At 31.6% G+C, this 15,000-nt stretch overlaps 2 protein-coding genes across 2 annotated transcripts in view; both read left to right on the forward strand.

Moving 5' to 3' along the window:
* Nucleotides 1-15,000, forward strand: part of LOC145259891 (BAI1-associated protein 3-like) — a 2,054,292-nt gene that overhangs the window by 984,845 nt on the left and 1,054,447 nt on the right. The window lies entirely within an intron of this gene.
* LOC145259652 (uncharacterized) overlaps nt 1-15,000 on the forward strand; it is a 27,901-nt gene that overhangs the window by 12,517 nt on the left and 384 nt on the right. The window lies entirely within an intron of this gene.

Consider the following 15,000-nt stretch of genomic DNA (forward strand, 5'->3'; position numbering starts at 1 on the left):
TCTTTACTTCGTGGAAATAATTCTGATCATACAACTAAATTGCGACAATACAAAGAGGGCAAAGCCACATTGCAACGTGAGCTAAGAAAAATGAAAAACCAATGGTGGATGGATATAACGGAGCAGATCCAAAAGGCATTTGACACAAAAAATGCGAAGGAATTTTATGGACTCCTGCGCCAAGTATTTGGTCCTGCTACCTCTTCAATATCACCCCTGATGTCGAAAGATGGTTCTGTGGTCATTAAAGATCTAGAGAATATCTTGAAAAGATGGCAGGAGCACTTTGCTGATGTGTTTCACAATCCCTCAGCAGTGGATGCTGATGCAATTTATAGCCTGCCACAATGTGATACCATATTCAGAATGGATCGTTTGCCTAATCTGGTTGAGGTGCAGTTGGCTATTGCACAAATCAGCAGTGGAAAGGCACCTGGTTTGGATGGTGTTCCGGTGGAGCTTCTTAGGACTGGAGGTGCGAATATTGCTAATGCTATCCTTGGTTTTGTTGAGGAAATCTGGCAAGGTGCTCCTGTTCCACAGGATTGGGTTAATGGTGTCTTGGTGACCCTGTTTAAGAGAAAGGGACAGAAGAATGTTTGTGACCACTACCGTGGAATTATGCTTTTGGAAGCTGTTGGAAAAGTGCTCGCACGACTTCTATTAAACAGGTTACTGGAGGATATTTGTCCTAATGGTATTCCGGAATCACAAAGTGGCTTTAGGTTTGGCAGAGGAACTATGGATATGATTTTTGCAGCGCGGCAAGTCCAGGAAAAATGCATTGAACAACAGATGCCACTGTATCAAGTGTTTGTTGATTTAACCAAAGCATTTGACACGGTTTACAGGGATGCTCTGTGGCTAATCTTGGAGAAAGTAGGGTGTCTTCCAACCTTTATTAGAATATTCAAGGAACTGCACAGGGACATGAAAGCTCGAGTCTCATTTAACGGAAAATTGTCTGATGAAATCCCTGTTGACAATGGTGTCAAACAAGGTGATATCCCTGCCCCTACTCTTTTCTCTATATAATTTGCTGTTCTGCTTGCTCATGCGTTTCGTGATTGCGATAGGGGTGTCATGTTAAAGTTTCGAACCACAGGTCGCATCTTACATCTTAGAAGATTTAATGCCAGAACCAAGCTACATCATGTCTTGGTCAAGGAGTTACTGTATGCAGACGATGCTTTTTTTGTAGCACACTGAGACTGATATGCAGCATATAATGAATAGCTTTGCTGACTCCTGCACTGCCTTTGGTCTGAGGATCAGTCTGTCTAAAACAAAGGTGATGTTCACTCCTGCACCGGGCCAATCATACGTGGAGCCAAACATCATGGTCTGTGGTGCTAGACTGGGTGTAGTTGATTCATCTGTGTACCTTAGTAGTTCTCTGTCGAGGGATGGCTGTCTTGACACTGAAATCCACAGGCGAATTCAGAAGGCATCTGTTGCTTTTGGAAGGTTGGAAAAGAGAGTGTGGTCTGATCGTGGCATCACAGACTGGACTAAGATCTGCGTTTACCAGACTTGTGTGCTGACCACATTGTTGTACTCATCGAAAACCTGGACATTGCATCAAAGGCACATTAATTGGCTTGAACGATTTCACCTAAAATGCTTGAGACGTATCTTAAACATCAAGTGGCAAGCACAAGTACCCGATACTGAAGCCTCATGAGAGCATGTTTCTCTAGTGTTTAGAACTTTGTAATCAGATCTCACATGCGTTGGGTGGGTCACTTGGTTCAAATGAAAGATTGTAGGCTGCCAAAACAATTTTTTTACGGGGAGTTGGAAAATAGCAAGCGCCCTCAACACAAGCCTAGGAAGAGGTTCAGGGACTTTACAAAGAATAATTTTAAAGTCTTACTAATCGACATCGACATATGGGAAGAACTTACTGTTCAAAGGCCGAAGTGGAGAAAGATTGTACGTGAGAGTTGTGACGCTCTAGAGAAAAGAAAGTAGACCCACAGTAATCTGAAGTGAAAGCTTCGCAAAGGTTTTATTGATGGTCTCAACCATGATACACAGATCTGGAAGTGCGACACTTGTGAACGAGTGCTTTTGTCAAAAGCTGGCTACGTCAACCACCTTAAGTCGCACAAAACTCCTGTTCAGGTCAACTTTGCATCTATTAGTACAGAACAAATGATCTGTTTGACATGCAGTAAAGTTTGCAAGTCTACTGCTGGTCTGAGAAGACATGTGATTGTTCATAGGAATACCCTTCAACATCCAGAGGAAGTCAACTCGATGGAAATTGCTCATTTTGTGTGTCACATCTGCTTCAGGATGTGCAAATCTGCGGCAGGGGTGCAGAGTCATCTAAGATGGCATGGACGGCAAGATTGGAAGAACTCGGTGTGACGGCGATCATCTGGAAAGATGCAGCAATCATCATCATCATGTATATATATGTACGTATATATATGTATGTATATATATATATGTATGTATATATATGTATAAATATAAATGTATATAAATATGTATAAATATAACTGTATATATATATGTATGACTATATATGTATATATATGTATGTATATATATGTATACATATATGTATGCATATATATGTATATATATGTATGTATATATATATGTATATATATGTTTGAATATATATGTATATATATGTATGAATATATATGTATATATATGTATGTATATGTATGTATATATATATGTATGTATATGTATGTATATATATATGTATGAATATATATGTATATATATGTATGAATATATATGTATATATATATGTATGAATATATATATATATGTATGAATATATATATGTATATATCTGTATATATATGTATGTATATATATGTATGAATATATATGTATATATATATGTACATATATGTATGTATATGTATGCATATATATATGTATGTATATATGTATTTATATATACGTATATATATGTATGTATACGTATATATATATATGTATGTATATATACGTATATATATGTATATATATACGTATATACATATGTATGTATATTTATGTATATATATATGTATGTATATATGTATATATATGTATGTATATATATGTATATAAATATATATCTCTGTATATATATATATATATATCTGTATGTATATATATATGTATATATATGTATATATGTATATATATATGTATATATGTATATATTTATGTATATATATATGTATGTATATATGTATATATATGTATGTATATATATGTATATAAATATATATCTCTGTATATATATATATATATCTGTATGTATATATATATGTATATATATGTATATATGTATATATATATGTATATATGTATATATATCTGTATATATGTATATATATATATCTGTATATATGTATATATATATCTGTATATATGTATATATATATATCTGTATATATATGTATATATATGTATATATGTATGTACATATATGTATATATATGTATGTATGTACATATATGTGTATATATATGTATGTATGTACATATATGTGTATATATGTATATATATGTATGTATATATATGTATATATATGTATGTATATATGTATGTATATTATATATATGTATGTATATATGTATGTATATAATATATATATGTATGTATATATGTATGTATATAATATATATATGTATGTATATATGTATGTATATAATATATATATGTATGTATTATATATATATATATGTATGTATATATGTATGTATATAATATATATATATATATGTATGTATATAATATATATATATTTATGTATATAATATATATGTATAAAATATATATATATGTATGTATATAATATATACATGCATGTATATATGTGTATATATATGTATATATATGTATGTATATATATGTATATATATATGTATGTATATATGTATGTATATTATATATATGTATGTATATATGTATGTATATAATATATATATGTATGTATATATGTATGTATATAATATATATATGTATGTATATATGTATGTATATAATATATATATGTATGTATTATATATATATATATATATGTATGTATATATGTATGTATATAATATATATATATGTATGTATATAATATATATATATTTATGTATATAATATATATGTATAAAATATATATATATGTATGTATATAATATATACATGCATGTATATATGTATGTATATAATATATATATATAAGTATGTATATAATATATATATGTATGTTTATATGTATGTATATAATATATGTATGTATATATGTATGTATATAATATATGTATGTATATATGTATGTAAATAATATATGTATGTGTATATGTATGTATATATATATGTATATGTATACGTATGTATATATATGCATACGTATGTATATGTATTTATGTATATGTATGTATATATATGTATATGTATGTACATGTATATATATTTATATATATGTATGTATATATATGCATATATATGTATGTATATACATGCATATATATGTATGTATATATATGTATATATGTATATATATGTATATATATGCATTTATATACATATATATATGTATGTATATATATATGTGTATATATGTATGTATATATATGTATATATATGTATATGTATTTATATATATTTATATATATGTATATATATGTATATGTATTTATATATATTTATATACGTATGCATGTTTTGAGAAAAAAAAACGAATGAAATTATTAAAATAATCAACTTTTCGTCCTTATTTCAGAGAACATCTTCAGGATAATTGAAGTAAAAATTTAGGAAAAGAAAAAGTCATAGATCGTACGAAAAGGAGGACAGTTTTTGTAATCCTACCCATGTCGGGACGGACAAACATATGTGTGCGTATGTGTATGTATATATATGTATATATGTATTTGTATACATGTATATATGTATGTACATATATGTATATATGTATTTATATACATGTATATATGTATGTATATATGTATATATATGTGTATATATATATGTGTATATATATGTATATGTATGTATATATATGTGTATATATATATGTATATATATATGTATTTATATATATATGTATATATATGCATGTATGTATGTATATATATGTATTTATATATATATGTATATATATGCATGTATGTATGTATATATATGTATGTATATATATGTATATATGTATGTATATATATATGTGTATATGTATATATATATGTATATATGTACGTATATATGTATGTATATATATGTATATATATGTATATATGTACGTATATATGTATGTATATTTATGTACGTATATATATATGTATATATGTATATATATAAGTATATATGTATGTATATATATATGTATATATATACGTATATATATGTATGTATATATGTATATATATATGTATGTATATATATGTATATATGTATGTATATATATGTATATATATGTATGTACATATGTATATGTATATATATATGTGCGTATATATGTACGTATATATGTACGTGTATATGTATATATATATGTATGTATATATGTACGTGTATATATATGTATGTATATATGTACGTGTATATATATGTATGTATATATGTATGTATACATGTACGTATATATATATATTTGTATGTATATATGTACGTATATATGTATATATATGTATGTATATATATATGTATGTATATATATGTATGTATATATGTAGGTATATATATGTATGTATGTATATATGTATGTATATATATGTATATATATGTGTGTGTATACATATATATACTAGCGGCTCTCACTGATTCTTTCCATTCATTTCTGTTTAAACAATATTAACTGATTTATTTTATAATCAAACTAACATGGAGGCGCGACGTTTTCGGGATTGAATGATGATGAACCAATTTTTGATCCTGCATATTTTTATTGTCATCCAAATCAATAGACCATGTTTTAATCAGATCGATTGATTGCTTGATTTAATTGAAAACACATCACGATGTACTTGGAAGAATCTTAAGATGCCTCCATCCAGGGACTTATTTTACAATACATTTTAGTCTACATTGCACTGCAGAGAATCTATTGTTGATTTTATAAAATCACTTTATATAAAACGGCACATTAAAGTTTACAAATCAAATGTCAAATGTCATGGTTCAATTGTGCTCTAAAAAGAAGTATTTATTTCGTACGCTCCTTTATCCTATCAAATAATCTTGATTTTATAAAGTTCCCATTACTGATTATCATAATGGCTTGAATATAAGTTTATAATCAAAACGTTAAATATCATCGTGAGATTGTGCTTTAAACAGAAATATTTATTACAAACGCGCACCTGGTATATATAAAAAAACTGCTCTTTGTTTTATATATGGGCGTTTAGGCTTGTGTGGTAATAAAACTCAAATGCACTTGTGATGTTGGGCTTGTGTGATAATACAACTAAAATCCACTTGTGATGTTGGGCTTGTGTGGTAATAAAACTCAAATGCACTTGTGATGTTAGGCTTGTGTGATAATACAACTAAAATCCACTTGTGATGTTGGGCTTGTGTGGTAATAAAACTCAAATGCACTTGTGATGTTAGGCTTGTGTGATAATACAACTAAAATCCACTTGTGATGTTGGGCTTGTGTGATAATACAACTAAAATCCACTTGTGATGTTGGGCTTGTGTGATAATACAACTAAAATCCACTTGTGATGTTGGGCTTGTAATAAAACTCAAATGCACTTGTGACGTTGGGCTTGTGTGGTAATACAACGGAAATGACCTTGTGATGTTGCGCTTGTTTGATAATACAACTCAAATGCACTTGTGATGTTGGGCTTGTAATAAAACTCAAATGCACTTATGATGTTGGACTTGTGTGGTAATAAAACACAAATGCACTTGTGATGTTGGACTTGTGTGGTAATAAAACTCAAATGCACTTGTGATGTGTGACTTGTGTGGTAATAAAACTCATGTGCACTTGTGATGTTGGACTTGTGTGGTAATACAACTCAAATGCACTTGTGATGTTGGGCTTGTGTTGTAATGTAACTAAAATGCACTTGTGAAGTTGGGCTTGTGTGTTAATAAAATTCAAATGCATTGTGATGTTGGACTTGTGTGGAAATACAACTCAAATGCATTGTGAGGTTGGGCTTGTGTGGTAATAAAACTCAAATGCACTTGTGATGTTGGGCTTGTGTGATAATACAACACAAATGTACTTGTGATGTTGGGCTTGTGTTGTAATAAAACTCAAATGCACTTGTGATGTTGGGCTTGTGTGATAATACAACTCAAATGCACTTGTGATGTTGGGCTTGTAATAAAACTCAAATGCACTTGTGATGCTGGACTTGCGTTGTAATAAAACGCAAATGCACTTGTGATGTTGGGCTTGTCTGACAATACAACTCAAAGGCACTTGTGATGTTGGGCTTGTAATAAAACTCAAATGCACTTGTGATGTTGGGCTTGTGTTGTAATACAACTCAAATGCACTTGTGATGTGTGACTTGCGTGGGAATGAAACTCAAATTAACTTGTGATGTTGGACTTGTGTGGTAATAAAACTCAAATGCACTTGTGAGGTTGGGCTTGTGTTAATAAAATTCAAATGCACTTGTGATGTTGGACTTGTGTGGTAATACAACTCAAATGCACTTGTGAGGTTGAGCTTGCGTGGTAATAAAATTCAAATGCACTTGTGATGTTAGGCTTCTGTGGTAATAAAACTCATATGCACTTGTGATGTTGGACTTGTGTTGTAATAAAACTCAAATGCACTTGTGATGTTGGACTTGTGTGATAATACAACTCAAATGCACTTGTGATGTTGGGCTTGTGTGGTAATAAAACTCAAATGCACTTGTGATGTGTGACTTGTGTGGTAATAAAACTCAAATGCATTGTTATGTGTTACTTGTGTGGTAATAAAACTGAAATGCACTTGTGATGTTGGGCTTCTGTGGTAATAAAACTCAAATGCACTTGTGATGTTGGGCTTGTGTGGTAATAAAACTCAAATGCACTTGTGATGTTGGGCTTGTGTTTTAATAAAACTCAAATTCACTTTTGATGTTGGGCTTGTGTGGTAATAAAACTCAAATGCACTTGGGATGTTGGGCTTGTGTTGTAATAAAACTCGAATGCACTTGTGTTGTTGTTCTTGTGTTGTAACAAACTCAAATGCACTTGTGATGTTGGGCTTGTGTGGTAATAAAACTCACTTGCACTTGTGATGTTGGGATTGTGTTGTAATAAAACTAAAATGCACGTGGGATGTTTGGCTTGTGTGGTAATAAAACTCAAATGCACTTGTGATGTGTGACTTGTGTGGTAATAAAACTCAAATGCACTTGTGATGTTGGTCTTGTGTTGTAATAAAACTCAAATGCACTTGTGATGTTGGACTTGTGTGGTAATAAAACACAAATGCACTTGTGATGTTGGACTTATGTGGTAATAAATCTCAAATGCACTTGTGATGTTGAGCTTGTGTGGTAATAAAACTCATGTGCACTTGTGATGTTGGACTTGTGTGGTAATACAACTCAAATGCACTTGTAATGTTGGGCTTGTGTTGTAATGTAACTCAAATGCACTTGTGAGGTTGGGCTTGTGTGTTAATAAAATTCAAATGCACTTGTGATGTTGGACTTGTGTGGTAATACAACTCAAATGCACTTGTGAGGTTGGGCTTGTGTGGTAAAAAAAAACTCAAATGCACTTGTGATGTTGGGCTTGTGTTATAATACAACTCAAATGTACTTGTGATGTTGGGCTTGTGTTGTAATAAAACTAAAATGCACTTGTGATTTTGGGCTTGTGTTATAATACAACTCAAATGCACTTGTGATGTTGGGCTTGTAATAAAACTCAAATGCACTTGTGATGCTGGACTTGTTTTGTAATAAAACGCAAATGCACTTGTGATGTTGGGCTTGTCTGACAATACAACTCAAATGCACTTGTGATGTTGCGCTTGTAATAAAACTCAAATGCACTTGTGATGTTGGGCTTGTGTTGTAATACAACTCAAATGCACTTGTGATGTGTGACTTGCGTGGGAATGAAACTCAAATTCACTTGTGATGTTGGACATGTGTGGAAATAAAACTCAAATGCACTTGTGAGGTTGGGCTTGTGTGTTAATAAAACTCAAATGCACTTGTGATGTTGGACTTGTGTGGTAATACAACTCAAATGCACTTGTGAGGTTGGGCTTGCGTGGTAATTAAATTCAAATGCACTTGTGATGTTAGGCTTCTGTGGTAATAAAACTCATATGCACTTGTGATGTTGGACTTGTGTGGTAATAAAACTCAAATGCACTTGTGATGTTGGGCTTGTGTGGTAATAAAACTCAAATGCACTTGTGATGTGTGACTTGTGTGGTAATAAAACTCAAATGCACTTGTTATGTGTTACTTGTGTGGTAATAAAACTGAAATGCACTTGTGATGTTGGGCTTCTGTGGTAATAAAACTCAAATGCACTTGTGATGTTGGGCTTCTGTGGTAATAAAACTCAAATGCACTTGTGATGTTGGGCTTCTGTGGTAATAAAACTCAAATGCACTTGTGATGTTGGGCTTCTGTGGTAATAAAACTCAAATGCACTTGTGATGTTGGGCTTCTGTGGTAATAAAACTCAAATGCACTTGTGATGTTGGGCTTGTGTTTTAATAAAACTCAAATTCACTTTTGATGTTGGACTTGTGTGGTAATAAAACTCAAATGCACTTGGGATGTTGGGCTTGTGTTGTAATTAAACACGAACGCACTTGTGATGTTGGGCTTGTGTTGTAATAAACTCAAATGCACTTGTGATGTTGGGCTTGTGTGGTAATAAAACTCACTTGCACTTGTGATGTTGGGATTGTGTTGTAATAAAACCAAAATGCACGTGGGATATTTGGCTTGTGTGGTAATAAAACTCAAATGCACTTGTGATGTGTGACTTATGTGGTAATAAAACTCAAATGCACTTGTGATGTTGGGCTTGTGTGGTAATAAAACTCAAATGCACTTGTGATGTTGGGCTTGTGTGGTAATAAAATTCAAATGCACTTGGGATGTTGGGCTTGTGTTGTAATAAAACTCAAATGCACTTGGGATGTTGGGCTTGTGTTGTAATAAAACTCAAATGCACTTGTGATGTTGGACTGGTGGTAATAAAACTCAAATGCACTTGTGATGTTGGGCTTGTGTGGTAATAAAACTCAAATGCACTTGTGATGTTGGGCTTGTGTTGTAATACAACTCAAATGCACTTGTGATGTTGGGCTTGTGTGGTAATAAAACTCAAATGACCTTGTGATGTTGGGCTTGTGTTGTAATAAAACACAAATGCACTTGTGATGTTGGGCTTGTAAGATATTAACTTTGGTTTAAATCGCCAGTTCCCCCTTTTATCGGATTATTTTGATTATCGATACTTATCGAAGACATTCCGATGCTAAGCCTAAGAACATTAGTACCTTCGGTGTGAAATTTTATTAAAATTGACCCAGTCGTTTTCTTTTCCATAAAAAAGGAATTCACAGACACAGAGATAATGTTCAATTTATATAATAGTAATTATATATCGTTTATATTTCACAAGGAATTTAAATGTAGTGTCAGTATCGTCGAGTTATCTTCAGGCTTTGATGACACTATTATAAAAAACGTATGTGTTTTATTATTTTAATAAGTAAATGTAATCTTATTTGATATGTTATCATTAATGGCGATGAATATTATTTAAGATTATATTGTTATAGACAGTGAATCTTATTTGATAATATATAATTAATGGAAGTGGACCTTATTAGATATATTATTAATGGCAATGCATCTTATTTGATATATAATTAATGAAAATGAATCTTATTTGATATTATATTTTTAATGGCAATGGATCTTATTTGATAGCTGTTATTAATGACAGTGAAATTTATTTGATATAATAGTATAAATGACAGTGAATTTTGTTCGATATCATATTATTATTGGCAACGAATTTTATTTAATGGCAATTTAGTAGTGTTTTAACAACACGTAAAAAATGATGTGATTATAACTTTCGATGTTTAAATAAAAAATTGTTATTTTGCACAAATTCTAACCTTTGAAAAGAAAATGCATTTATATTAGAAATTACTAATATCGTGTTTACTTTGTAGAAAAAACGAAGAATCATAATGGCTACCAGAATGCCATGTATATATTTAACAATAAATAATTAAATACATTGACTATTAGTTATTTCAGCGTTTTAGGGACATACGTTTTATTTGAAGCTTAGATTTCCATTGTTATCTTTTTATACTCAATTAATTACAACTAATGAGTTCATAACGAACAATTTTTCGCAATGATGACCCGAAAGTATTGTTGTAAGTTTTAAGTAAACGGATTGGCACAAATTAATGGTAAAACATGATTTTATATTGTAAACATAAATAAAACAATAAGTAACTGTCTATCCGCCACACTGTACAAGATTGTCGGTTTTATGTAATCAAAGTTAATCGCGCGGTTTGAATCCTTTCTGTACATCAAACATGTTGTGCTTACGCCGTCTGGGATGAGAATATTTTGTAAGACAGTAAGAGCATACAGTTTGTGAGACTAAAATATCACTTATGTTAAATAACATATATCGTCTTTGCATTTATGGAAACGAACATGGCAGAGTATTATAATAATAATCAGAGTATGCCTTGAGTAAATATTATCAGTGATCAAGAAAAAAGGCAAAATGAAATGGCCATCCGAATGCAAGATGAAATTGGATCGAAAGTTTAAAATTGAAAATAATACACATGATAAAATAAGAATATAAATGTAAAAATGTACATTGACTTTATAGAAAAAGCGGTTGTGCTTAGAGGAGTCCATGACTAAACATGACTAAACATTTCTCGTAATTTATTTCAATTCGTGCCATTTTAATTCCACTACCTGTCACTCAATCGATTATCCGTCAAAATTGAAAATTATGAAATGTAAAAAAAATAAAACTTTAAATGTACTATCGTGTCAGAAAAAACAGGGTTACTCGTTTAATGCTGAGTTTCATCGTGCCTTCGTACTAGTATGCATATAAATCATAACACGTCAGAAAGATTAATATATTAAACTAAAACATCATCTTTTATAGTTTCGTTTTTAAATGCGACCTACAGTATTTCTTCATTTCATCTGCGTAAAAGAAGCAGCTGGCCAATTAGTTTCGATACCATACCGCCATTTCTTGACGCACTGAAACAGTGGAAGAATTTCGATTAAAGCTTAAGGCAGAATCTACTTTCTTGTTAGATAACTTTTATAGATATGTGTTGGTAAATGTGTGTGTGTGTGTGTGTGTGTGTGTGTGTGATATTCGTTTCTTCTCCTTTCTTATTATCATATATTCACAACCGTGTTTTCAACATCAAGTGAATGTCGTTAGCAATACATTTTTCTGTCAACAATAGAAATTTTGAAGAGTTTTTTATCATCTTCGTCCTTCCTTTTCATATATGGGTGCGTATATATATATATATATATATATATATATATATATATATATATATATATATATATATATATATATATATATATATATATACTTCCTCGACATGCACACTCTGCGATACCCAGGGCATGGGAATCCCTGGAAGGAGGGGCTGTGGCCAGATGACACTTTTCTCTTTCTACAAATACAAAGAAGACTGAGACCTTTGAAGCGCTTGGTGCCATCCAACTTCTAATAAAGACTCATGGTCCTTGCCAGTGAGAAGTAAATGGTAAACAGCTGTTGTGATAACGCAAATTAATTTGTAAAGGTTATCCAAAGAGATGGAGTTTACTGAAAACCTAGGCAGACTAATTGTCACTCAGACTTCAGGAAAACACCACAGATTGTTGGCAGAAAGAGATATCTGATAAGAGTTGAGGTGAAAACTCCTAGTGAGTATAAAAAATAATTATTGTTGGTATTCCGTCCTGTTTGAAGAAGACGCTTAGTTTTGGCAACGCATATGCATTTCGGAGGTGACGGCGCAATCCCATGCTGGAGGCGCAGGATCTGCCACAGTAGGTGCACCGTAAGTTCGCAGTTTGTATCACTGTTGTTGATGCTCTGAGGCGGTATGTGACAGTAGTTTTGTGGACAGTGACTCGCTAGTTTAATAGAATATTAATAATTATAATAAGAAGTTCTATGGAAAACTTAATAGACGGTCAAATTACGTAACTGAATACCAAAATCAGAGAATTGGCAAAGTTTTTGAGTGATATTTGGAGTGTAAAAAAGAAGCATAATAGAAGTGCTTTGTGGTTTGAAAATGTAAGGAATGAAATACAAAAACGTCACAGCAATCTCAAGATGTACTGAATATGAGCAAGGAGGAAGTGAGTAAGCAATGTAAGAAAATTCCAAATTGGAATAATTCCGGATCAGATGGTGTACAGGGGTACTTGTTAACAAGAATTACCACCTTGATAGGACAATACTTCGGGATTGTAAGAGAAGATCCACAAATCGATGCATGTTATGTATCACCGAAAATCATATGATCTAGTTCCAAGGAATGTATCGAAATATTTGGAATAGCGGCGGATGTGTGAGATTTCTTGGAGAGAAGCATGAAACAATGAAAAGTTTCATCAACATCAACTGGAGAAGACATTGGGAAAGTTCATGTGGAGAGAGTTTTTTTTCGGGGGGATGGCTTGTTACCATTGTTGTTTGTTTTGTATATGGTACCCTTGTCGTTCATATTACGAAAGGTAAGTTTTATGAGTGACGAAAGAAAAAGTAGGTAAACAATTTATTATTCATGGATGACTTAAAATTGTATGCAAAAAAAAACAAATATCAGCTAAATATGCTTGGAAGAACTATTCAAATATTCAGTAACAACATAGGCATGGGGTTTGGCATATAGAAGTGCCTTGAAATTGAAAAGGGAGAAATTGATGAGGGTAAAGGAATAAAACTTTTGAATGGGGAAATAGCAAAAGAGGTTGGAATTGTGGAATTAGATAAAATAATAGTTGAAATGAAGGAAATAATAGGAAAAGAATACAAGAGAACACTACGGTTGGTTCCTAGGTCAAGATTACATGAGAAAAACAAAATATCCGCAGTAAACACATGGGCAGTAGGTATATTTCGATATGGGGGTATTATTCAATGAAACGAAAATGAGCTGACAGATATAGACAGGAAGACAAAGAAAATGATGACAAAGAATGGAGCTCTTTACCAAAATAGTGATGTCAATAGGTTATATGTGAAAAGAAAAGAGGGGGGCGAGGACCAATAGGCGTACAACGATGTTTAACAGAAAAAGAAAATAATCTGATAGTTTACGTCTCCAACTCTAAGGAAAAGCTTATAAGAAGCGTTTCAGAATTTTGAAAATTTAAGAGAGTGAATTAGTAAGAAGCAAGGAATTTAAGGCAATAAATGAACAAAAAATGAAAGACAAATGGAATGAGAAAAAAATACGTGCCCAGTTCTGTGATGACCCACCAGAGGCAGTTGACAAGGGAAAAACCTGGCGATAGTTGTCAAACTATGACTTGAAGGTTGGCACAGATGCCGTAATATGTTCCCCGCAGGAGTAAGCGCTTAGGACAAATTATGTGAAATATCACATTGATAGAACAGCTGAAAGTCTCTTATATCGACTGTACAACACCTTGTTAGTAGTTGTGAGAAGTTAAAAAATAAAAGAGAAAGGTCCATTGGAATGTATGCAAGAAGAGCAAGTAGGAATGCAGTGAAAAATGGTACAAGCATGTTGAAGAAGGGGTCGGGGAGAGTGATAATGTGAAATGATTGTGGGATATGAATATCCAATGTGAAAATATGATTGAAGCAAGATCATATTTAGTCGTGTAAGAAAGAAAGAACACTAGGCAATAATCATTGATATAGCAGTGCCAGTTGATGTGAATGTGGGGAAAATAAAAGCAGAAAGTTTAAAAGTATCAAAGAAATGAGATAAAAAGCTTGTGGAAGTTGAAGAAGGTAGAAGTTATAGGT

The sequence above is a fragment of the Euprymna scolopes genome, chromosome 35 (genome assembly GCF_053919585.1).
Source record: "Euprymna scolopes isolate OS-2025 chromosome 35, ASM5391958v1, whole genome shotgun sequence".
NCBI lineage: Eukaryota > Metazoa > Mollusca > Cephalopoda > Sepiida > Sepiolidae > Euprymna > Euprymna scolopes.